Source organism: Calypte anna, chromosome 6 (assembly GCF_003957555.1).
Source record: "Calypte anna isolate BGI_N300 chromosome 6, bCalAnn1_v1.p, whole genome shotgun sequence".
Lineage (NCBI taxonomy): Eukaryota > Metazoa > Chordata > Aves > Apodiformes > Trochilidae > Calypte > Calypte anna.
In genome coordinates this window covers 33,552,666-33,575,224 of record NC_044252.1, presented here as the reverse complement: position 1 = coordinate 33,575,224, position 22,559 = coordinate 33,552,666, and the positions used below count along the sequence as shown (strand labels likewise).

The 22,559-nt window shown below is 45.9% G+C and overlaps 1 protein-coding gene across 1 annotated transcript in view; it reads right to left on the bottom strand.

The window, feature by feature from the left end:
- Positions 1-19,636, bottom strand: part of PTPRE (protein tyrosine phosphatase receptor type E) — a 68,495-nt gene extending 48,859 nt beyond the window's left edge. Inside the window, exon 1 of the mRNA XM_030453499.1 lies at positions 19,485-19,636. The gene's annotated coding sequence lies outside the window, so the exon portion shown is untranslated. The remainder of the gene's footprint in view (positions 1-19,484) is intronic.
- Positions 19,637-22,559: the final 2,923 nt, after the last annotated feature.

Genomic DNA, 22,559 nt, shown 5'->3' with positions numbered 1-22,559 from the left:
TTTTACATGGATACAGAATATAAAATCAGAACTAGGTTAACTAATATTCAAATCTTGTACTTAAAAACAAAACCAAAAACTCAAAAGCAGCTTCTTGCTGAATGCAGAATGCCCTCAGAGCTGCTGTTATTTCAGCAGACTCAGTCACTCATGTTCTGAGCTTTTACCACAAGCACTCAGGAGAGATGAAACCCCAAATGTCACAAATGTCACCACACCCCAACCCAGCAGAGCCAGAAACAGCTCGGATGCTCCCTGCAGCTGCACTGACTTTCCATACACTGGGTGCTCATCCTGCACTCACCATGCACTAAAAGGGGTCTGCAGCTAAATCCTCAGGAAAAAAAAACAAAACAAGACAAATGCTTGAAAACAGTCTACACGTGTCCCTCAAAGGCTTCCTTTAAACACCTTTTCCCCCCTGTTATTTATTAATTGCATCTGCTGCAGGTCCTGAAAGAAACGTGCCAAGGAGCTCTGGAGATCCCCCTGTCCAACCTTCTGTGGCAAGCTGAGGTTTTCCAGGGACTGCCAAGTGAAGCCCTGAGTATTTCCTAAATTTATTTTAAAACATTCATGATGAAAATGACTTTTCCCCTGTGCTCACTGAGGAGCTTCCTTTCCTGCGAGGGATTACAACAAGGCTGAAGCTCTCACTGCCCACCCAGCTTCAGACGAAGCCCCAGATGAACCCAGGGAGGTGACCCAGACAGAAACCTCAGCAGTGAGCTGGGTCACCCCAGAAACCTCCCCTCTGCACCCTTGGGAGACAAACCCAGCTCTGGGGGGAGCCTGAAAGGTTGGGTGCTAACCCTATGGAGCACACGGGCACTCCTCTGCACCCTTTTTTTCCTGAAGCAGAACACCAGGCTACATCTCTTTAGATTCCAGCATGATGGGCACTTGAGTTGGTGCCCACATCCTGCCAGGGATGCACAGGAACCCAATGCCCTTCTCCCAGGGATTCCCACTGGTGCCACAGGGTGGTAGCACTGCTGAAGGGATGGAGAGCAGCAAACCCTCCCAAAGCAGCTGGGGGGGTCACACTCAGCTGCAAATGGGGGTATTTGGTGTCCCCCCAGGAAGCCTGTCTCAGCTCAGCTCACCTCCCTGGAGCCAAGAGAAGGCAGCAGCAGCCTCATCTCCAAGAGAATATTGATTTGCACTGCAGTTTTTTTACATAACTCAGCATTCAGTCAGTTCTCCAGCATCCGTGCCTGAAGACAACAAGGAAGGGCAGTAGGTGCACTAGAGATGCTTGAAAAGTCATCTAAAATCCTCAACTGCTTTGGTTTGTCCCCAAAAGACACAAAGTGGCCCTTACTAAAGCTGCAGAGGGACAGCTGCTGAGAACCCCATCATCTCCATGGGCTCCAGTTTCTCCAGACATCCCTCCTGTGGCAGCTTTCTTGGGCTCAGATGAACCCAATCCCAAACCTGTCATTTACTGTCACCCATTTGTAGAGTAACAGAACACAGTGAGGTCTTAAGATTGTACAATCAGCCTTCTAATTCAGTCAAATGTCTTAAAGTAAGGCAAGAGTCAACTGAAAACCAGGAAAAAACCAAAATAGGGTGCAAAGGAGGAACATCTGCTTTTGGGAGACACTTTGCCACATCCTGTCACCTCTGGGGACCAGTTACACCAGCAAATATTATCCCAAGGTTATGGAGAGCAGGAGATGGGGAACAGGAGGAAGAAAACCAAACCCAATTAAACCCAAGAAGCCACAGACTGAAGCATTCCAGAGTTAGGGAAGGAAATCCTGCACGCTGAAGCTGCTCCCTGGGACCACTCAGCTCTTGCTGCTCAACTGTAGGCAGCATCTCTGCCTCACCTGGACAGACAGAGGTACAGAACTGTACCAGCTGCAGGCAGTCACCCCAGGTAATATCCCATCTGTCCATTACATATCCATACAAGAATTCCAACCTTTCAAAAATTAACCCCAGACCCTGCCCACCCCCTCCCCAAAATCCTCCCCACGCATCTCCCCTCCTCCCAGATCCCGCAGCAAGTTCTGTGCCCTCCTCCTCCTCCTGAGTCACTGCCCCAAAGCACAGAACACTGATGGATTCATCTAGGAAACAAACCCAGCATTGTCAGGCACCAGGCTGCTCACAACTCTGCTGTAATATTCCCCAACAACAGTGTCATGTCAAAAAGTGGCATTTTGCTTACCCTAACTTGACATTTCTCTAGAAAGAAGCAAAAAGTTTCAGGCTTCCTTCAACACGGTTCCATTGCAAAATAAATCTCTCTACACTGGTTTTAAGGACTTGGCTCCCTTTTTTTTTCTTTTTTTCCCCAGAAAACATGAAAATTCCACAGCACAATTAGTGAATTTCTACAGCTGCCCACAGCCTGCAACAGCCCAGAGCAAAGTTCTGCCTCCAGCAGACCACAGCTTGTTAGGAAATGGCCCAGCATCAATCAGAGATCTCTAAACTCACCAGCATGAAAAGTCTTAGCAGCTTTGCCACTAAACTTTATGCTTCTTCCAAAACAAAACCCAAAACCCAGCAATCTTCCCAGCCTCTGGAAAAATTCAGCATTTGTGCATCCTTCCACAGCAAATAACCACAAAGGAAAAAAAAAAAGGAAAATTAAATATGAGTATTTTCCTCCTGACCTTATTTCTTTTATTCTTTAGTAGCTATTGGGGAGTAACTAAGTCAAATGTCATCTTTAGGGACAGGTTTGCTTCACTTCTTAGATATATTTTAAAAAAAAAAAACCACCAAACCAAAGGTATATCAATGATTTTTTTTTCCTCCAATTTAGGTTGCAAAAAGAAAGCCATGACTATTTAAATATACTGATCAGATACACAACATTTACACCTTGGATTGCAGTGTCATTGAGATGAAACTTGTCCAGCTACAGTGCTTTCAAAGGGCAACTGAGGTTCTAAATATATTAACAAAAAAAAGGAGGTTAAAACTCTTTTTTTGTCCTTAACTTCAACATGAAGGCCTAGCATCAGATGAATATAGATATATCTGAAATGCAAAAATCCATAATCACAAGTTTGTAAGGTGCCTTGGGACTTCTGAAGAAGGCAAAGATAAATGAAAATAATTTTAATTAAAAGCAAATTAAAAGAGTCTTCTAATCCAGGCAGCGCTAGCAAATCCACGGAGACTTTTTAGAATATGGATCCTTGAAATTACATTGCTTAAAACCCTCCCTAATACCAGCTCCTTTCCCTCACCTCCCCCCAAAGGAGGCTCTGATGCTGCACGAGATGAGGTTTATTATGAAAATTCTGCTCCAGTTTCTAAAAAAAGATTTTGCTCTAGTTTCGGAGTGGCCAGAAGCACCAGCGACCACATGGAGCAAATAAGAAAGGAAAAATAATAAAAAAATAAAAAAAACCACCAAAGAAATGAGGAAGGGAATGTTTTCTCTCACTGCAGGGAGAAAAAGCTGAGATTCTATGTTGGTTTTTGAAGCTATCACTTCACCACTGATGAAGAAAGTTGGAGCTCTCCTGCTTGACAGGAGGCTTTTGAAATACAGCTCAAAAATGAACCAAGCAGCCACAGACTCAAATGCTACCAGGGAAATGGCTTCATAACAGAAAACTCAGGAGGTAGAATGTGTAGAAGTAAAGCAGACACTGTGACAGGAATCCTTTTCAGTACTGGTCTTAGAGGGGAATGTTACTGGTGAGTTCTGGTCCCTAGGATACCACTGCCTGCAGGAATAAAGAGAACACATTTACAGATACTACTCAAAAGGATCAGGAACCTAAAGCCAGCAATCATATGTTTTTTTCTGTCCAAAAGACATTTTTACATGTATTTAGCTCATTAAGCAATTGAATTCCTCCATTAAGAGGGGAAATAAACAAATCCCAACCTTCAGGGAAAAAATCCAAACAACTGAGCAAGAGGAACAGAAAGAAAACCGGGCAAAACGCCTGGAGAAATACTGCTTTGATTCTGACACATGGGAATAAATGGAAAAAATATTCAGCTCACCCCTTTTTTATTTTAAATCAAAACATCTTCCATCTCGTGTGCAAATTTCAACAGCTGAGAAAGCATCCTACTCAATCTCCCCAAAGTGGTGTCAGCATGTTTTATGTAAATAGTGGTTAACAAGGGATGTGTGTTTGCAGGAAACATTTTAGGGTTCTGCTCTAGAAGCACTGCTTTTACCCTCTGTGTGAGAGGAGAAATTGGAATTCTGAGGGAGATAATAGGAGCTATACACAGAGGACATGAGAATAATTTATTTTTTTTTTCCTTTTTAAAACAGCCAAGATGTATTTGTTAATGTAGAGTGTTAAAGAGTTACTTAACAAATTACCAGGAGAAAAACCTGATGACTAAGCTCTGCATCAATATGTGGCATTATGCATCTTGAAAACAACCTTATTTTAGAATCATCCAGAGCTCTGGCTTGGGAAGGACTTGGAAGATCATCTACTTCCAATCCCCAACACCCAGAAATAAGATGAGGGTTTTAGGACATCCTCCTTTTCAGAGACCAAGCCAGTTTTCCCCTGGGACAACCTGGGAATTGCCACCTAAGGATGGGGCAGCTCCTTCCCAGCCACCCAGGTGTTTACAGAAACACACTCCACCTCATCCTCTTTTGTGCTTATTTAGTAATAATCAGTTTATTACTCTCCTGTTCCATCATTCTACTCTTGTCTATGCCTGGCACCTCTAAGACACAACCACCAGTAGTGACCCAGCCACCCAAAACACCCAACAGCCCCAGGGATGCTTTGTTCAACCCCAGCATTAGGAAAACAGCAATGCACATCACTACAAAGAGCAATAAAACCATGTCCAGGAGAAATAAGCAGAGAAATAAGAGGCTTCTTCCCCCACCTCCTTGGTCTTGTCTTCTCTCCCTCCCTATCCAAAGCTGAGAACCCCTTCAGCTGCTCTGCACCACTCCAGCCCTGCTGCTGGGAACCACCTGGGTTAAAATAAATACATTTTTAAAAAAACCACCATGAATAAGTAACCAAGGACAGGCAGAAAACTATGAACAAAGTTTTGCTGGAAGAAGACATTCTCATGACCACAGCATCCTGCATTCCAAACGCCAGATCGAAACACTGGTAGTTCATTTATTTCTCCTTTTGTCTGTCTGCTCCCTTGAGTTTGTCATTTTTCCTGCCCACCCACCCCCCAAAAAACCCAACCCAACATCTTCCCAGAATGGGTCCCTGTAGGCAAAAGGGGAGACAAACAAACCCAAGCCATCCACTGCCATGAGCCAAGGAGTCCAGGTTCCTGCAGTCATCTCCTCCTGCTCAAATTAATTACAAACCATTTCCACAGACTTCAGAATAGTTTTTTGGGTTTGTTTTTTTTCCCCAGTGTAACACAAACAGAAGCTGTAACCCAGGCTTCCCAGAGAAGCTGTGGCTGCCCCATCCCTGGCAGTGTCTCAGCCCAGGTTGGATGGGGCTTGGAGCACCCTGGGCTGTGGGAGGTGTCCCTGCCCATGGCAGGGGATTGGAACTGGATGATTTTTAAGGTCCCTTCCAACCCCAAGCAGTTTGGGACTCTATAAACCCCTTTCCTACCCCAGAGACCAGGACTGCCAGGTCAGGTCTGCTGCAGTGGGCACTCCTGGGAGCAGGATCCACACTCTTAGGTCCCTGACAAGTTATTTCCTTCAGTCCCTCCTTCCACAGCCCACGTAATTCAACTCTGTCTCACAAACATGACAGATTGCATTAAACATCATTTAAAGAATTTATTTTTCCTCCAAGTAGAGCCCCTAAAAAACCCCTTCCAAATGCCATGACACGAGTCAGGGGATGGCAATTTTACTCCCCTGGGGATTTTAGCAGCTTGACAGAAGAGTAACTTGCAGATCAGTCCATAAAATCCCCCATTCCTGAAGCATTCCATTTGATCACAACAGGATTCTCCCAATCCCACAGCAGCAAAGAGTTCAGTATCACCTTCACCTTCATCCCAGCAGACCCTGCTTTAGCCCCAGCCTTCCCATGACCAGGTAACTATTTTGTCACCTAATATTGCAGTCAGATGAAGTTACTTGAAGCTCCAGGGATGTGGCAGAAAACCAAGAGATGACCTCTTGGCTCATGCATATTCCTTTGTTACATTCCCAGGGTGATCCATTTCAGGAGGAGAACACCCAAGAGGGGCTGATGGTCAGGATCTCCCAACTCTTCTCATGCTTCAACTAAAAATTCAAGGCCCTGAGGAAGCTGAGACCTCAGAACTACAACCAGACCAACAGCTTCTCAATAGCCAAACCACAGCTGAGGGGAAACCAAAGAGAAGAACCATTCCTCATCCCAGAGGCTTTGGGAATCAAATGGAAACCCAAATGCTGGAAGTTGTAAAATGTCATGTCATGTCTTCATGACATCAAACCACTCTTACTAATTCTTTTCATAGTCATTTCCTATCTGGCAACAATCCTTGCCCCTAACAGCCATGAACTACAGAAATACAATTTTGGTCCCAGAGATGATCAATGAGTTGCCACCAAAATTCCTTTTTTTCCTGGTCAGGGAGAGAATTTGCAACAGGACTGAGGAAAAGTAGGTTTGGGAGAAGAGGAGCTGCAGAAAGATGCTTCTCCTTTAAACACAGGAGGGATGGAGGGAGAGAAATCCCTCCTTCAATGCACAGCTGTGTTTGCTGCAGGAAAAGTGACTCAGTCCAAAACTTCAGGAGGCTCCTGCAGCATCAGCCCCGGCGGATCAGCACCAAGAGGCACTCACAGAATGACACAGCACAAGCTCCACAACACTGCCCCAGGTCCCCATTCATGCTACTGCCTTCATGGCAAGCAATAAAATGCTTGGTTCCTTCACGACCCCGTGTTATTTCACAGCATCAGGGACCTTTTTATTTGAAGGGGGCAGAAACGAGGAGCGAGGTCGTAGTGATGGACTGAGGTATTCCCAAGCTCCTGGCTGCTCCTCACGGGCACCAGCAACTGAAGCTAATATGCAATGAATTTGTTCCATTTGTTATGTTGTGAAAGGAAAATGAAAACCAGCAGAATATTTCTATTTTTTTTTTTTAATGCTCACAGTAAACAAGTTATTGAAACCACAAAGGGAAAGAAGATACCTCCCCCCCCCAAAGAGATGAACTGATGTGTAACATGGGCCAGACAGCCCACCCAGGCACAGTAACCATGGCTCAGCATTCCCAGCAAGAAAGCTGTTCCTTCTCTTGTAAAAAATCACCCCAGAAACCTCCCCAGATCAGCTAAATTAAACCCAGACAGCATGGAGCTGGGCTGCTGCCTTCCAGTGCAGCCCCAGTGCTTCCCTCAGACTGGAAGGAGGGTTCCCTGCCCACCTCCAGGCACCCAGCCAACATGAAACAACATTTGAAAATAAAAGTTTTAACAGATGTCCGTGGGATAATGCCTGCTAGTATTATTCAAGGGTGGGAGGAGAAATAGGCTGGATTTGGATCTCTGGACCACGATGCCACGATATAATTTTAGTCCCTTCCAGGAACCAACACTAAAAAAGGTTCCTCCTTTATTCAGATGCAAGTAGAAGATCTGAAATATTTATTTTTTTTTTACCTTCCTTGGCTCATGGCCAGAGACACTCAAGACAGCCCCAAACTCACCCACCACCTAACCCTCTGCTTCCTCCTGCAATGCTATTTATTCACACCTTTTTTTTTTACTTTCTGCTTTACCTTCAGGCAGGACACTGGCACTACATCAGCTGCTTTGATGGTGTCAAGAATTCATTCTTGCTGAACTTTTCAGATTCAGCACTGCACCACCAGCAGATAAGCTGCTCTGGCATTAAAAAAAATAAATCCCATCTGGAGGGAAAAAAATAAACTAATGTGGGGAAGCAGAGACATTTCCAAACTAAGGAAAGCTAGCTGCCCACTTGGAATTTTCTTCTATTGCTCAGGAGATCAGGTCAGAAGTATTAAAGGCTTTTCCAAAATAAAATCAGCAGTAGAGTCCCAGAGGCTCAATATCAATTCCCTTTCCCCTTGTCCTGACTTTGTTTGCTTGGAAACAAAGCACAGAAATGATTCCAGCCTTCCAGAAACTTTCTAAACAGGGAATACCTCATTTGCCCATCTTTCCTTGAGAAAGAGATGACAGCATCAACACCCTGGACACCTGCTTGCCTGTTCTGGAGGAAAAAATGACAGAAAATGAACAAACAATCCAGACAAGATGGGTTATGGGGCTTCAAACACCATCCTTGCCCAATTATTTCCACTTCCATCATAAATAAACTGCAAAACCCCAAAGCACAAAACCTGTACCACTGCTGTCCCAACAATCCCCAAACTGGTCATTTCACTGCAATAATTCCCAATTGCCACCACTGACTGTTCTACCACAGCTTCAATTTCAGCACCTTATTCACAACCAAGGTCTGAGGCTATTTTAAGGGCAGAGAATTTCACAAATTTACATTACCAAACAGCATGTGTTGCAATTAAACAAGAGTTTCAGCACTTAAAGACTCTGATCGAAGTGATGCAACTGTTTATATGTTTCCAGGGCAACCTACAAATCTGGAAACTAAATAAAGACTTGAAAAGCTAGAAAACACTTCTTGGGTTTAAGAGGCTGCCATGGGACTTCTTCAGTGTGGAGTTAGAAATTACACAAATGCCTCTGCAGCTTCAGTTTCGTTTCCTGTTGGCCCTGAAAACTGAGCAGAATCCATTTCAGACTTTTTTCAGATTCATCAGCTTCTGAAAATCCCTGAGCAGCAAATTCTGAGCTCCCTCCCAGCCAGTTCTGATGCTCATGGGCTGTGCCATTTCTAACTTTGGCTTTTAGACACTGAAACCACCCCAAGAAATTCCCTTTTCCTTCTGCATTTATACCCCATATATCCAATTCATCAACCCCTATGTAACCAACACAGTCATCAAAATCAATTGATTTTTTGAAAGACCAATGCTACACAGAATGCTTAGGGAAAAGCACTGTGCCCTTCTGACCTGCTGAATTATTTTTTTTTAACTGAACTGCATTGTGAGAAAGATAAATGACCTAAAATAGAACCATAAGGTATTAAGGAGTTGATGCCACCTGCCTTTGGCTCAGGGAAGACCTCCCTCAACTTCCCCATCAGGATGAACCAAAGGGGTGCTGACCATGGCCCCATTTCTCCCCCCTTGATCTTTGTGGCTTTCTGTCCCTGAGAAGAAGTGGAGTTTGTGTGCAGGGATGGAGGTTGCTGGGAGGCAGTGAATAGCTGCAGTGTTTGGGGCTGGGTCACAAGAGAGCTCTGGAGCCCCTGGTGATGCCCAACACAATGGGTGTTTGTGGGGCCTCACACCAGGGATGGGCAGCAGCCTGGCAGGCATCACCAGATGTGCCCCTATCACCTCCTGGGGGGAAACACTCAATTTTTCTTGAAAATTCCAGCTTTTTCATTTCATTCTCACATCTTGCATAGGGTTTCAATAAGTACCATCAAACCCATGAGGGTTTGGAGGAGATGATGGGTAGAAGAAACCTTCCCATTTCAAGAGCTTGAAACCTCTTGGTTTATTCCCAGTTTGAAACATAAATTCAGGTACAGAAAAATAAAATGCAAAGCATAACACACCTCCACCACCTCCAAATTCATTTCTAGCTGGAAAATGGACACAGAATGCTTTCCCCCCCCCCCCACCAATGGCCCCTTGACAGCTGGGTCTGCTTCTTGACTGCCTTCCATCCTGCAGGATTGTTCCTTCCTTTCCCACGCTCCGGAGCTGGTTCCGATTACAGCTCCAGCCCTGGCAGCCTCCCAGCTCCACGCAGCCTCTGGAATGAGGGGCACTGGGGACAGCAGCTCAGGGATGGGCTGTCCCCAAATCAACACTGCATCCTTTCTAAGGGGCTGGAGAGTTCTGGTGGATCCCAGCAGATCCCAGCCAGGCTGGATGGGATACTCCTGTTATCCATCAGACCAAGAGGAGCTTTGCCTCCAAAACCAGAGTCACTGGAGGGTCCCAGCTTGCTGCAAGAGCTAAGGTAAACAAATACAAGGTCTCAAAAACACAAAATCATCACCTTTTTCTGCTCTACTGCTGGTAAAGCAAGCACTGCACACACCTTTCATCCTGTTCTGCAAGCCACATAATTTCTCTTCTAAAAAACACCAAAAAAAAAGAAAAAAAATCACATCCCTCTCCCAGAGGGCATTTCCTATCATCGTTTTATTTTGTCCTTTCAGCACTTTATAACCAGACACCTTCAAGTCCAGTTTCAGCAAACACACACAGAGAAAAACTGCCCTTCAAGAATATCTTCAGCACCAAAGAAAGCATCCTGCATGGAATGACCAAGTTGCAACACCAGCACTGCTGCTGATGGCAGGAGAGAGCTGGCAGCCAGCCCCAGCTCTGGGCTCTCCCTGTGTTTCACTTCTCTTTTACACAACCACCAAAGAGAAGCAGGAGGCACCTCCTATTCCCACAGAGCCTGACAGCTCTGAAAATCTCTGCTGCAGTCCAGGAGCAGTCAGACAGCACAATGCCTCAAAGAAACCAGCATCTTATCAGGGAACAGGACAGTGTGAGCTGTTAAGAACTTTGCCAGGGGTATTTCTCTGCTTTGCTCTCCTTCTAAGATGCCATGGAGACTCAATCACTGCAGGATCTTTTCCTTGCCTTTTTAATCAGGAATACAGAGAGTGCTGCTAAAACAGTTATGAAAGAGCCTGGTAGGCTCAGGGAAGACAGTACAAAAAAACCCAAAAAATAAACAACAAACCCCACCAAACTAAAAGATGCTGTGCACAATTAACCTCCTGTAATTTAAATACAGCATTATTAGAGGAAAAAGCAACATGCTGGTAGGACAGCAGACTGAGAGAACTGAGCCCAAAGCTGTTAACTGCATACAGAGCCAGGCAGGGCAAAACCCATCATTTTCTAGAAGGCATTAAGCTCTCATTTTAATGAATAAACTGCTGGCCAAGGGCCTTCAGAAACGTGACACACTGTTTACCAAGAAGGTTTTGAGGGTTCAGTGATTTTTCAAGGAAATTATTCAAGTTCCTTCCTCTGAAGATCCTGGTAAACGAGGCCAACTTTCCAGGGTAAACAGTTGGAGCAATTCTCAGGCTCCCTCAGTACAAATTACAACTCAATCAAGTTACGTCTACACATAACTTATTCTAAATAACTTCCTCCATTTGCCACAGATATTAAAAAAAAAAGAAAAAGGAAAGAATCTGAGTGCTAAGAGCTCTCCTGCACAACCCATTCAGGTCAAGGGTGGAATAGGAAGAACCCAGATGATGAGTTTACCCATTATCTCACCAGCACATCTTCCTCAGTTTGTTTCTAATAGTTGAAACCAATTAATGCAGAGAGATCATTAGTTAAATATAGGTCCCTTTTTTCCACATTTTCCTTTCCTCCCTGCCTTCCCAGAAATATTTAAGTCACTAAAACTTCCTCTCTCCCCCCCCCTCCTCTTCCTCTCCCCTCCCAGCTCCAGGAACCAGAGGTGCTGGAGGTGGGAGGTTAACCTGTGACAACCAGATTAGAATTAAGTGATGTTATCTCTGGCCTTGAAATGTGCCCTCAAGTGAGTTTATAATTTGGCTTTTCAAGACTGATCAGCACGTGTGTAATTTAAAAGCAATCTGAAGCAGCAAGCCAGGTAGTTTGGCTTTAATATTAATGAGCTTTTGACAACTGCAAACAAAATAAGATGAACCCATTTTAAACTCATCCCTACATCTCACAGGAAACACATCCATCACTTTAACCTGGTTGTACTAAAGCTCTTCTTCAGCAATATGAGAGCAGAAAGACAGGCAGCAGATTAATTAATATGGGGGGGTAATTAAATGAAGTCACACTGTGCAATATGATTGACTACAGCCATGAAACCCAATTTTAAATTACAAAAAACCCTCAGAAAAGTACCTGAACCATCTAAACCCCCAGAACATGGGATGCAAACATTATTCATTGCTTGTTTAAAATCAATAGCTTGTTCCTCCTGGAAAAGCACAGCCCTGCAGCTCCAGGAATACACAGCACAGTACAGCAGAAACTAAAGCTGGGAATGCCAAGAAAAATAATGATCAAAGGACCAACAGCAAAGACAAAAAGATTAAAGGGCAAAAGACAACACAAAGGGAATTGAACATAAAGAAACAACAAGCAAGGTGAAGGAAGGGTAAACAGATGGATTTGTATTGGGCAGGATTGGGTTTGTTTGGTTATGTTTGCTTTGTTTGCAGGGTTAGGTTGGAATTCATTTAATAAAGAAGTCAACATGTTCAGCAATAAAGTCTGTTGAGGAAAAAAAAAAAATTAAAGCATATTTTAAAAGGTTCACACTCTTCTTACCAGAGTCTCACAGCATTGGGAAGATTTCGACTTCAGGAGTGAGAGCAGATCCAGCACTGCTCAGGCAAGTGAGACAAGAAAGTATCCTAATAAATTATGGTAAATTCTCTGCAGATTTTACACAGATAAGCTTACAAGTTGCCACATGATACCAAAAATAAATTAAAAGACTGAAAGCTTGGTTGGAAAGTGAATCATCCCCCTAAGAAACAAATTAAAATGCATCCCACGTACTAGAGAAAACTGCTCTGAAGCTACAGAATTACAGCTCTTGGTAAGGAAATATTTACATATCCTTTATCAAATATACTAAAAACAAGAGGGTCTTTAACCACAGACTGTCATCCTAGGCTTCATGTCATGATTGCATGGGCTTTCTGTCTATCTCCAAAGAGTTATTTTTTGTTGCTGATAAAATTCTAATTAAAAAAAAAAAAAAGCAAGGGAGGTAACAAATTCTGGGGGCAAACAGCAGGATAAAAGACAGCACAGGATGAACCCCATGGAGTGCAATCCCATCCCTGGGAATACACAGACAGGACACCAGGGACCATGACCTTTAGATTACAACCTGTACAACTCCCATGACACCTCCAGAGGGAAGGGATGCTCCAAAGCATCCTGGTGCCACGACCCATCCCAGTCTGGTTGTGACCTGCAGCAGCAATGCACTGCAGCTTGCTTGACACATTATTTCAGATAAAAGAGATTTTACTGAAGAGGAAGAAAACTCAAGAGCCAGGGCCACTGAAGCAACCCCCAACCATCAGGAAACAAGAAACCCCTTGGTCTCAGGAATAAGATCTTTTGTCAAGCAAGTGGAGCTGTGTATGGCAATCTCAGTTATCTTATAAATGGAGTAAAACCTAGAAGCAGAATACCCCTTCAGAGTTCATCTAACTCCCCTGCTGTGGCAGAAAAGCTTATCCTTCAGGTTATCTATTTTGTCCTGATCTTTTCAAGGCAGATGAGTCACACCATCACTTGCTTCCCTTCTCAACCTGTGCTATTCACTGATGTGCTTTTTCTTAATAATTCATATTGACCCAAAACCTTCTCCAGACTGCTCTGGTGCTGCTGATTCCTGATGCTGCTGCATCCCTGGTGGGGTGGGTACCCACCTTTCCCCAGCTGCTGGGGCATCCTGGCTCTCCTGCAAGGAACTGCTGCCCCTCCTCAACAGCAAGCATCCAAAAAGGGCCACGTTCACCACTCATGTATTTTTATTTGATGGTATCTCACCTTTAAAGGATTTACAGTTTTCATTTTTAATTCTTTTTCTCTTTTTTTTTTTAATGTTTTAATCCTGCTCAGGTCTCTCACTCTTAGCAATATTTATTGCTTACATTCCCAAAAGAAAATCACTGGCAGGCTAAGTTTTTAGAACTGAACACTTTGCCCCCTTCACAGCAGGCATAAAAGGCATAGAAAAACCCACAGCTGAGTTGTGTCACATTGTCTGGGGACAACAAGGTGTCACTGCAAGCAAAACAGAACCCCAACAAAGTCCTTTCTGGTATTCTCTCTTCCCAGAGGCAGGAAACACCTCTGAGCACAGACACCTCCCTTCTGCATGGCCAAGCACCTGGTTTCTGCAAGCAGCTTTTTACTTTGCCACTTCAGCAGTGAGTCAGGAGTCAAAAAAAAGAAAGGTATTTTTAGGGCATGGCTGTTTGAAAGAGAGTTTGCTCAGCAGACAGTACCAGGCAGGATGAGGGCTCCCATCCATGCACCAGGACTGTCAGCAAGGCCACCCATCCTCTAGCTCCCCAGCAGCACCAGGACAGAAAAAAGCAGCCTTTAATGCTACACTGGGTCAGGGAGCTGTTTCACTGGGGATAATCAGCTGGCTGGCTTGGTTAGGAAGGAAAACCTGAGCACACTGCAAGCAAAATAGAGTCCGACAGCATCACCCTCTCCTATCAGCAAGGAAATCTCCCATCTATTCTTCCATTTCCCAAAGGCATCCTCTGCAGGCAAAACAAAAGGATTTTGGCAGGCAAAAGGATCTCTCTGATGGAATTATTACACCTGCAGTAAGCCAGCTGAATTAAAAGGCACAACACTCTGCACATGCCTTAAAACCACGTCCTGTGTTGTGAATAACTCCAGAATAAACCCTGCACAAATATCCCAATGAATTGCTGCCGAGTTACTCAATCTCTCTCTTATCAGTATCTCATTTCAGCTCTGGCTTACACAAGTTTTGTGGTCTGTTGTACACATGCTTTTAAAAGGTATCCACATTTCAGCAAGAAGTCTGGAGTAAATACAGGCACTTTTTAAATACATATTAGCCCTTATAGTATTTGGGATTATGCAATATGTATTATTCTCATCCAGGACAAAGACTACACCTGGATGAAGCCTTGTGCAGAAGGGCACAGGCAATGAGAATAAATAAATAAAGATAACAGTTAGAAAGGATGCAGAAAAGCCTGTGCAAGGCTGCCTGGTGGATACCACCACTTCTCATTCAGCTTGAATTCCTCTGCATCACATCCCAAAGCAGTTAACAGGACAAATGAGTCATTCCCCAAGACAGCTCTAAACCCAGGAAACAAACAGCACATCCAGGGTACCCTTAAAGGATGCTCAGGTAATTCACAACTCTTTAATAATGTACCAATTCAATTGACAATACTTCTGATGATGGGGCACCAAATTGTATTGTAGGTTGCAGAGGGATTCCTCTGTATTTCATTGGCATTGTAGCAAGAAATCAATAATGAAATGATTGTCAAGAAACAAAGACCTGCTCATCCCAAGCCCCAGCATCCCCAGGTCTGGCTCCTCACTGATGCTTCCCAAGCCAAAGCATCCCAGGGAGAGCTGGACAAGGGGCCAGTAACCAAGCTTAAATTTGCCCACATTATTCACTGAGAAAACCAGGTCTTGGTGCTCTTACAACACTATTTATACATGAATTAAAGAAGTATTTCCTGGAAATGCAGTGTAGGGCTTCCATTCTGGGGCTAGGTAAACCAGGGGGGTCTCTCTGAACTCAAACAGGATGATGATTCTGGGGAGCAGGACTCCTATTTCAAACCATCAGCAATTTCTTTGGATTTGGATGTACCACTCATGCTGATCCTGACAAAACTCCTGAGAGCCCTTCACACCTTTCCTTAAACTCAGACACAGAGCTGAATACTCAGCAATCTCATCCCCTGATTGCTACATTTTGGATAAAAACTAAACTGCCAGGATCACCCCAAAATAAGAAGCTGGACCTCAGTTCTCTGGGCAGGAAGGAGATCACAGCTTGCCCCCACCACTGCTCCACACAGGGATCAGCCAGCACCAATGCAACAGCACCTTCTTTTTTAAAAATAAAATAAAAAAAAAATCTGTTTTGTTGCCAACTGCTTTTGCAGAGAATTTTTCAGGGTCCTTGCAGACACAGAGTCATTCACTGCCATGTTTCTACACCCAGACAAGGTATTTTTTCACCCACTAAAGCACCTTCACTCTGCTGCAGGTTTCCAAGTGCTCTGACACCTTCTGCCACAGGATCTCTACCTGGTGTTAAGCCCAGCCATAAATCCACCCCGAGGAGTGTTTTGGAAACAGAGACTGAAATACAGTCTCACATTTACCAAATGACTACAACATCCACAGGAGACACAAACACAGTCCTCAGCCTCCCTACAGAACTGAACAATTTCTCCTGCAGAACCTCCCACTCCCTCCAGTGAGCTCATTCACATCAGCAAGGCAAACATCCAGTTTTCCTTTTTATCTCTCTGGTTTGCATCCCACACAGCATCCAACACTCCCCTCAGCTTTATTTTATTTAATCTTTTTTTTTTTTTCTTCACTACAGTACAGCTGACCTGCTGCAATATCCTGGTGAGCAAACCAAGGGGACATCACATGCAACACGAAGAAATATTCAAGCACTTCAGTGTAGGTGACCTCTCAGGAAGCACCCAGGATGACTGTGACAAAGCAGCACTGCACTGCAGCTCCATCACCTTTGTTTTACTTTACAGTTTGTAATCCTTTCCCCTGTTTTTCTTCACATAACCTCTTAAATGAAATACAAAAAGGTCACTAAGTACACCGGTCAAAGTACCCCTATAATATGCTCTAGAACTAGTTCAGTCAATAACACATCTGCAGCTTTTGTCCATAACCAGAAAAAACAAAAACCAAACAAACCAAACCAACCAAAAAAAACCAACAAACAAACAGCAAAACTAAATTCTGGCACAACTTAAAGAAGAATCCAAAAGCACAGGACAGGCACAGTCCAAGGCAGGTGTCCTGCCATCAACCAGCTCATTCAATGAGAGCAAGTTTTGCTATAATGAAGCTCACCCAGTCCTGTGAGAAAGGCACCAAGAAAATACAAACTTCAGTGTCCCCAAAGGCTGTCCCCTTCCAGCTGGGGACACACAAGAGCCCATGTGCTGGGCAATGCAATGACCATGGCCCAAGGACCACAGCTCTGCCCATCCCTTGCTTCAGTTTGATGAGAAGTGACATGAAGAGGCACAGACCTTGCAGAGCCCCCAAACCACCACCTTCCAGCTCCCCATAATTTCAGCCCCCATGGAGCATTTCTGACAACACCCCGGCCACGCCACCCAGGAGCTGAGAAGGCAATGGAGGGGCTGGAGGAAAAAAAATTAAGACCAAGAAGAACAAGGATCCAAGACAGCTGTTGTGGTGGAGGTCAGTCCTTACCTCAGATAAATGGAAAACCTTGTTTGAGGCAGACAAGAGATAAACAGGAACAGATGAAGCAGAAAAGAGAAGGGAAAGCAAGGTACAAAAGCTAACTAGGACCAAAATGTGCTAAAATTATCCACTTTGCACCTGCATTTCAAGAGCTGAGGATAAATTACTGTAGCCCAAACAGCACCAAACTGATTTGAGGTATTTAAAGACCTCTGGTTTTATTAAAGGCCTTTCAGGCATAGGAAGCTTTTAAACTAAGAATTCTGGTTTTATCATTCACTTGGAGGAACATATTAGATGTAATTAAGGAATACATAGCACATCAGTCAAAGCAAAGCCAGCAAGAAGAGCTGGTGTAACGCAGCTGCTGTGTAAGTCTTCATTTGGGAGCAAATTAAAGGAGCCAAACACCAACACCCACACTACTTTCCTTCTCACATTATTTTCTTTCCCTTCTTCTCCCACATTTCTAAAAACCCCCGATTTTGTCACTTGAAAAAAACAAATGTTTTCACCCTAAGCCCCTTCACCACCACAGCCACCGCTCCTCTCCCAGACCTCAGAACATCTTGTCCCCCCTCCATCCTTCCCCTTTTTGGGCCACAAATGCCAACACCCCCCAGCACAAAGCAAATGCAAGCAGCTCCACAAGCCCCAGGCTGCTCTTGACAGTAATTAGAGACTTTTACCTTCATTAGTGACTCAAAACCCAACTTCCACCTCCAGCAAGGCCCCACCTGGACCACCTGCATCTTCTCACATCAAGAACAGCTTCACTTCTTACCCCACACAGCTAACCAGGAACTTCAAATGCCTCCTGGATGAGGACAGCACATCACAGCCACACACACACACAAAAAGCCTCTTTAAATGGCATCAAGTTTCCAGCTGAATGTCATTAATTTTCACCAAAAGTTAATTTTTTACAAGCCCCAAAGCACAACCAGCACAGAAGCTGAGACTCCCATGCATAGAATAAATATTTCTCAAACCTCAGCCTCTTTATTTCTACTTTCCAAGTTTGTTTCTCAGAGAGCTTACGACATCTTAGGGGGGAAAAAAAGCTCAATAAACCACGTTTTTTCTTTTAACTCAGCAGCCTCTGTCCCATACAGATGAGACACAGGCAGTGGGTTAGTAGCTACACAGCTGAACACACAGTAAATCACCTCATTCTGTGGAAATAAGCCACGGGGAGAGGAACCCCCCAGGAAAAAAAGATTTAAAAATTTAAGAGATACCCTTTCCCAATAAGAAAACACTTCAATCCCACAGCAGACATCCATTGACCCTTTCCCCAACCCACGGGATTAAAGTGCAACAAAATGTGATGATGGGAAACATTAAAATTCGCTTTTACATTCTCTTTGTGAGGTTTATCATTATTTTTCCTAGTACGCTAAAACCATAAGCAGAAGACAAAAAAAAAAAAACCCTTTGGTTTCGGAAGTAATAAACTTGATTATCTGTTTTTTTTTATGAAAGCTTCATTTGATTCCTCCCTCCCAGCCTGCATAAGGAAAATACAAAGTTGTTCACCAGCAGCAGGATTTATTCCTACACCTCCACACAAGCTTCAGGAGCCTCGTCATGCCTGGAAGCTCTGCCCCCAGAGAGGAACCGGGGGCAGCAGAACCGGCACCGGTTCCTTTAGTGACTCCCTTTCCTGGAGCAGCAGAACCAGCACCGGGGCACCATTTGGGGCCAGAACCGAGGCGCCTGCCCAAGCACCCCAGCGTGAAGCCGGCAGTGCCCCGGGAAACTGACCGAGGCACGAATGGACGGGGTTTAAACAACATTACCATGAATATTAACAACATTAACTCTAACCAACAGGGAACGGGAGGGTTTGTGCGCAGCTCTCTCCCCCCCGAGTCCACCCGAACTGTCCCGCTCGCCCCAGGGTCCGAACCCTGCGGAACCGCGCAGAGATCAGCGGCTTCGGGAAGCTCAAGTTCGCACACCAAACCCATCCCAGGGCCGAACCTGACAGCCCAGACACCCTATTCCCAGCCTGGAGGTGACTCCAAAGGCCTTCCCGGGCATGGGACGGGGAATGCGGGGCCATTCCTGGGGCTGCGGTGCATCCCGCATCGCCCCAAACCCCAGCCGTGTGCCACCTCACCGGGATGCCCGCAGCCCCCTCGCTCTCCCCCGGGAAGGTTCCCGCGGGTTGGCCGGCAGCGGGAACTCCCGGGGATGGAACATCCCGCGGAGAAAGGAAAGGGACATCCCGTGGTGAAAGGGACACGCGTGTCCTCAGGGACAGCCCCTGCGGAACCGGCAGCCCGGGCCGCCTCCCGGAGCCGTGCGGGATGGAGCCCAACAAACACCGGGCGGCTTCGGCGAGGCGCAGCCCAGAGGAACCAGAAGGGGACGGAGCTCCCCAACACCCCCGGCGGCAGCACCTGCCGCCTCCCCCAGCCCAATGCCGCCTCCCCCAGCCCCATGTCCCCTCTCTCAGCCCAATGTCCCCTTACCTCGCCTCGGCGGTTCCCTCGCCGGCAGCTCCGGGGCCCCTCGGCGCCCCCGCACAGCGGCGGAGGGCGCGGCCGCGGGACGCTGAGGCGGTCTCCGGGCCGAGGCGGCGGCAGCCGGGCAGGAAATTTCCCCTCCCCGCCTCCTCCTCCTTCGCCTCCGCCTCCTCCCTCGCCGCCGCGTAGGGAGCCGCCTGGCGGACACCGAGCGCAACTACAGCCTGGACTGGGGGGCGCAACGGGACGGGACAGGGGATCCCCCCCCCCCTGCTCGCCGAGCCCCGGGGGGGTGGTTAAACACCCGGTGCCGGGAGTTCTGCTGCTGGAACGGGGTTGAGCTGCGCGATATCCCCTGTAGTGTGAGCAGCGGGGCAAGGGAGGGGATTGTCCCCCTTTGCTCTGCTCTGGGGAGACCCCCCTGGGGTAAAGCGGGGTCCAGGTCTGGGGTCCCCATCACTAGAAGGACACGGAGCTGTTGGAGCCAGTGCAGAGGAGGCACTGGAGATGCTGGGAGGGCTGGAGCAGCTCTGGAGCCAGGCTGAGAGAGTTGGGGGTGTTCAGAGAGGAGAAGAGAAGGCTGCAATGGGCAGACCTTAGAGCACCTTCCAGTGCCTGAAGGGGCTCCAGGAAAGCTGGGGAGGGACTTGAGACAAGGGCCTGCAGGGATGGGATGAGGGGTAATGGCTTTAGGATGAAAGAGGGGAGAGTGAGATAAGATAATAGGATGAAATTCTTTGCTGAGGGTGCTGAGCCCCTGTGCCAGGTTTCCCAGAGAAGCTGTGGCTGCCCCATCCCTGGCAGTGTCTCAGCCCAGGTTGGATGGGGCTTGGAGCACCCTGGGCTGTGGGAGATGTCCCTGACCATGGCAGAGGGGTGGCACTGGGTGAGCTTTAAGGTCCCTTCCAACCCCAGCCAGGCTGGGATGCTGTGACAAGTGGTTGTGTGGAAACACCAAAGTTTTAAAAGGGGCTGCAGTTCTGCTGCCTGGCACACTGACAGTGATGACACGAACCAACATCTCAGAGCTCAGACCACTGTGTGAGAATTTTCTCTTTTCTTCTTGCATTTCACTGAGGCAACGCTGAGGATGTACAGGATGAGGTGTCTGAGGGTGCCAAGTTGCCTTTGGGCAGCAAGTGTGAGACTGGGCATCCTCCTGTTTGGAGATCACCCGCGTGGGATGGATCTGAGGCTCCCTGTCAAAATCTGAGAGCCTCCAGCATCCTCCCCCCTTCTGCTCAGCTCCCCATGAACCACTGGTGGAAGGGACAGGTCTGAGGCTGCTTGCACCCAACTCCCCCCTCCACTAAAACCTCTGCAGCAGCTGGGGCCACACGGGGCTGATGAATCAGGACGGTGAAACCCAGAATAGAAACGTCATGCTGGAAAGTAGGACAGGGAGGAGGGGATTACAGAAGGAAAGGCAAGAATCAGGGAGTCTGGAGCCACATCTTGATTTATTTTGACTCCATCCCTAGGAAACCACCTTCTCTCACAGAAGGAGGGGAGTTTCTCCTCCAGGAGGTTCTGAGGCTTCTGTTACTTTCAAAACCCTACATCTGTGCTCACAGTGTTTATTTTCAGTGCACCAGAGGATGTCAGGCAAACAGGGATTGTATTAAAAGGCTGCTGGAAGAAAAATATTAGAACATCTGTATTTATGTCTTCTGCAGAAAAACTTAATCAGAGCCTAATGATGTCCCTTTGGTGCTGTGTTGACTAGGAAACAGCAATTTAGGAGAAAGCTCAAATTTTTTAGCAGCCATGGCAGTGCAAATGGGCAGAGAACCAGGAAGGCATTTGAATTTAATGAACATGTTTGCAGATCAAATGACTGCAAGTCAGCAATTTCCTCACTATTAACCATTCACAAGAAACTGTGTATTAATGTAAATGACTGCTTATATCCAAGCAATAAAACAAATGGAATTATTACACATGCTGGATAAAATTACTATGTCCTCTATGAGTGCAGAAATTAAAAGTACTGTCATAGCGTGGTTCCAAAATTAATTAGTCATGAGACATAAATGTGGAGCCAAAGTTCTAGAATAAAATAACCAAAGAAAAGGCACTTTGCATTACTGATATATTATCTGGGGGAAAGAGATTTTCCTGATGATATGGGAAATATCCAAATAAATTGTACAGTTGTCAAATAAAGTTAGAAAAGACACCTGAGCCAGTTTTCCATGCTCCAGCATCCTATACTCAGCCCCTAAATGTAATCATTGACAGAACATGGCAGAAATGTAGCCTTGCTAACCCACATCAGTGCTCCAGGTTCTGCTTCCTTGCAGTCACATCCTGGACTCTTCTGAACCTCAGGGAACTCATGAGCTGGAGCCAACAGGAGGCTGAGTTTATCTTCCCTTGCTGGCTAGAGAAAAACCACAATGTATGATGTTCTCTGATCCAGGGCTTTCTCCAGAAAACTAGATTAGTATTCCACAGAGTCTAAGGGGGATCTGAAGTGTAGAGCCTCCTTAAACCCATTTTTAGTTCTCTCCAGACAAGGCCTGAAGAGAATTTATGCTGTTGAGAAAGGGGAGAGGATGAAAAACCAAAGCTGCTGTGGGTTGTGAAGCAGTTTAACTGCATTGCCAGAGCTTACTTGCTTCATCAGAAAATAAATTTAAGAAATTGGGAGACTTGAAACACCGCAGTAAAAATAAAAGGCAGACATCTGTGTGTGTAGCCTGACAGAGCTTTGAGCAGGGCTTTGCTTTGTCTCACAGTCCACTGCTCAGCTGTCTTTTCCCCTCTTTCCATCACCAATCAAACACATTCTCAGAAATGTCAGCTCTTTGGCAGCCCTTTCACCCTTCCTTCCAGTTTGCCAGAGGAGCTGCAGGACCTCCGACAGCTTCTGGCAGAACCCAGCAGCTACAGCCCTTGGTTTGCCCTGTGGAAGGAAGATTTTTCCAAGGGAAGTGATGGAAATTTTCCCTTGAAGGATTACAACCACAAAAATTATCTTCTCTGCTTCGAGGTCAAGGAGTATGGTAGGCAACAGGCAGTATCTGAACACCAAAAATCTAAGTATTCCAGCATGACATTGGAGATGACAGCACCAAG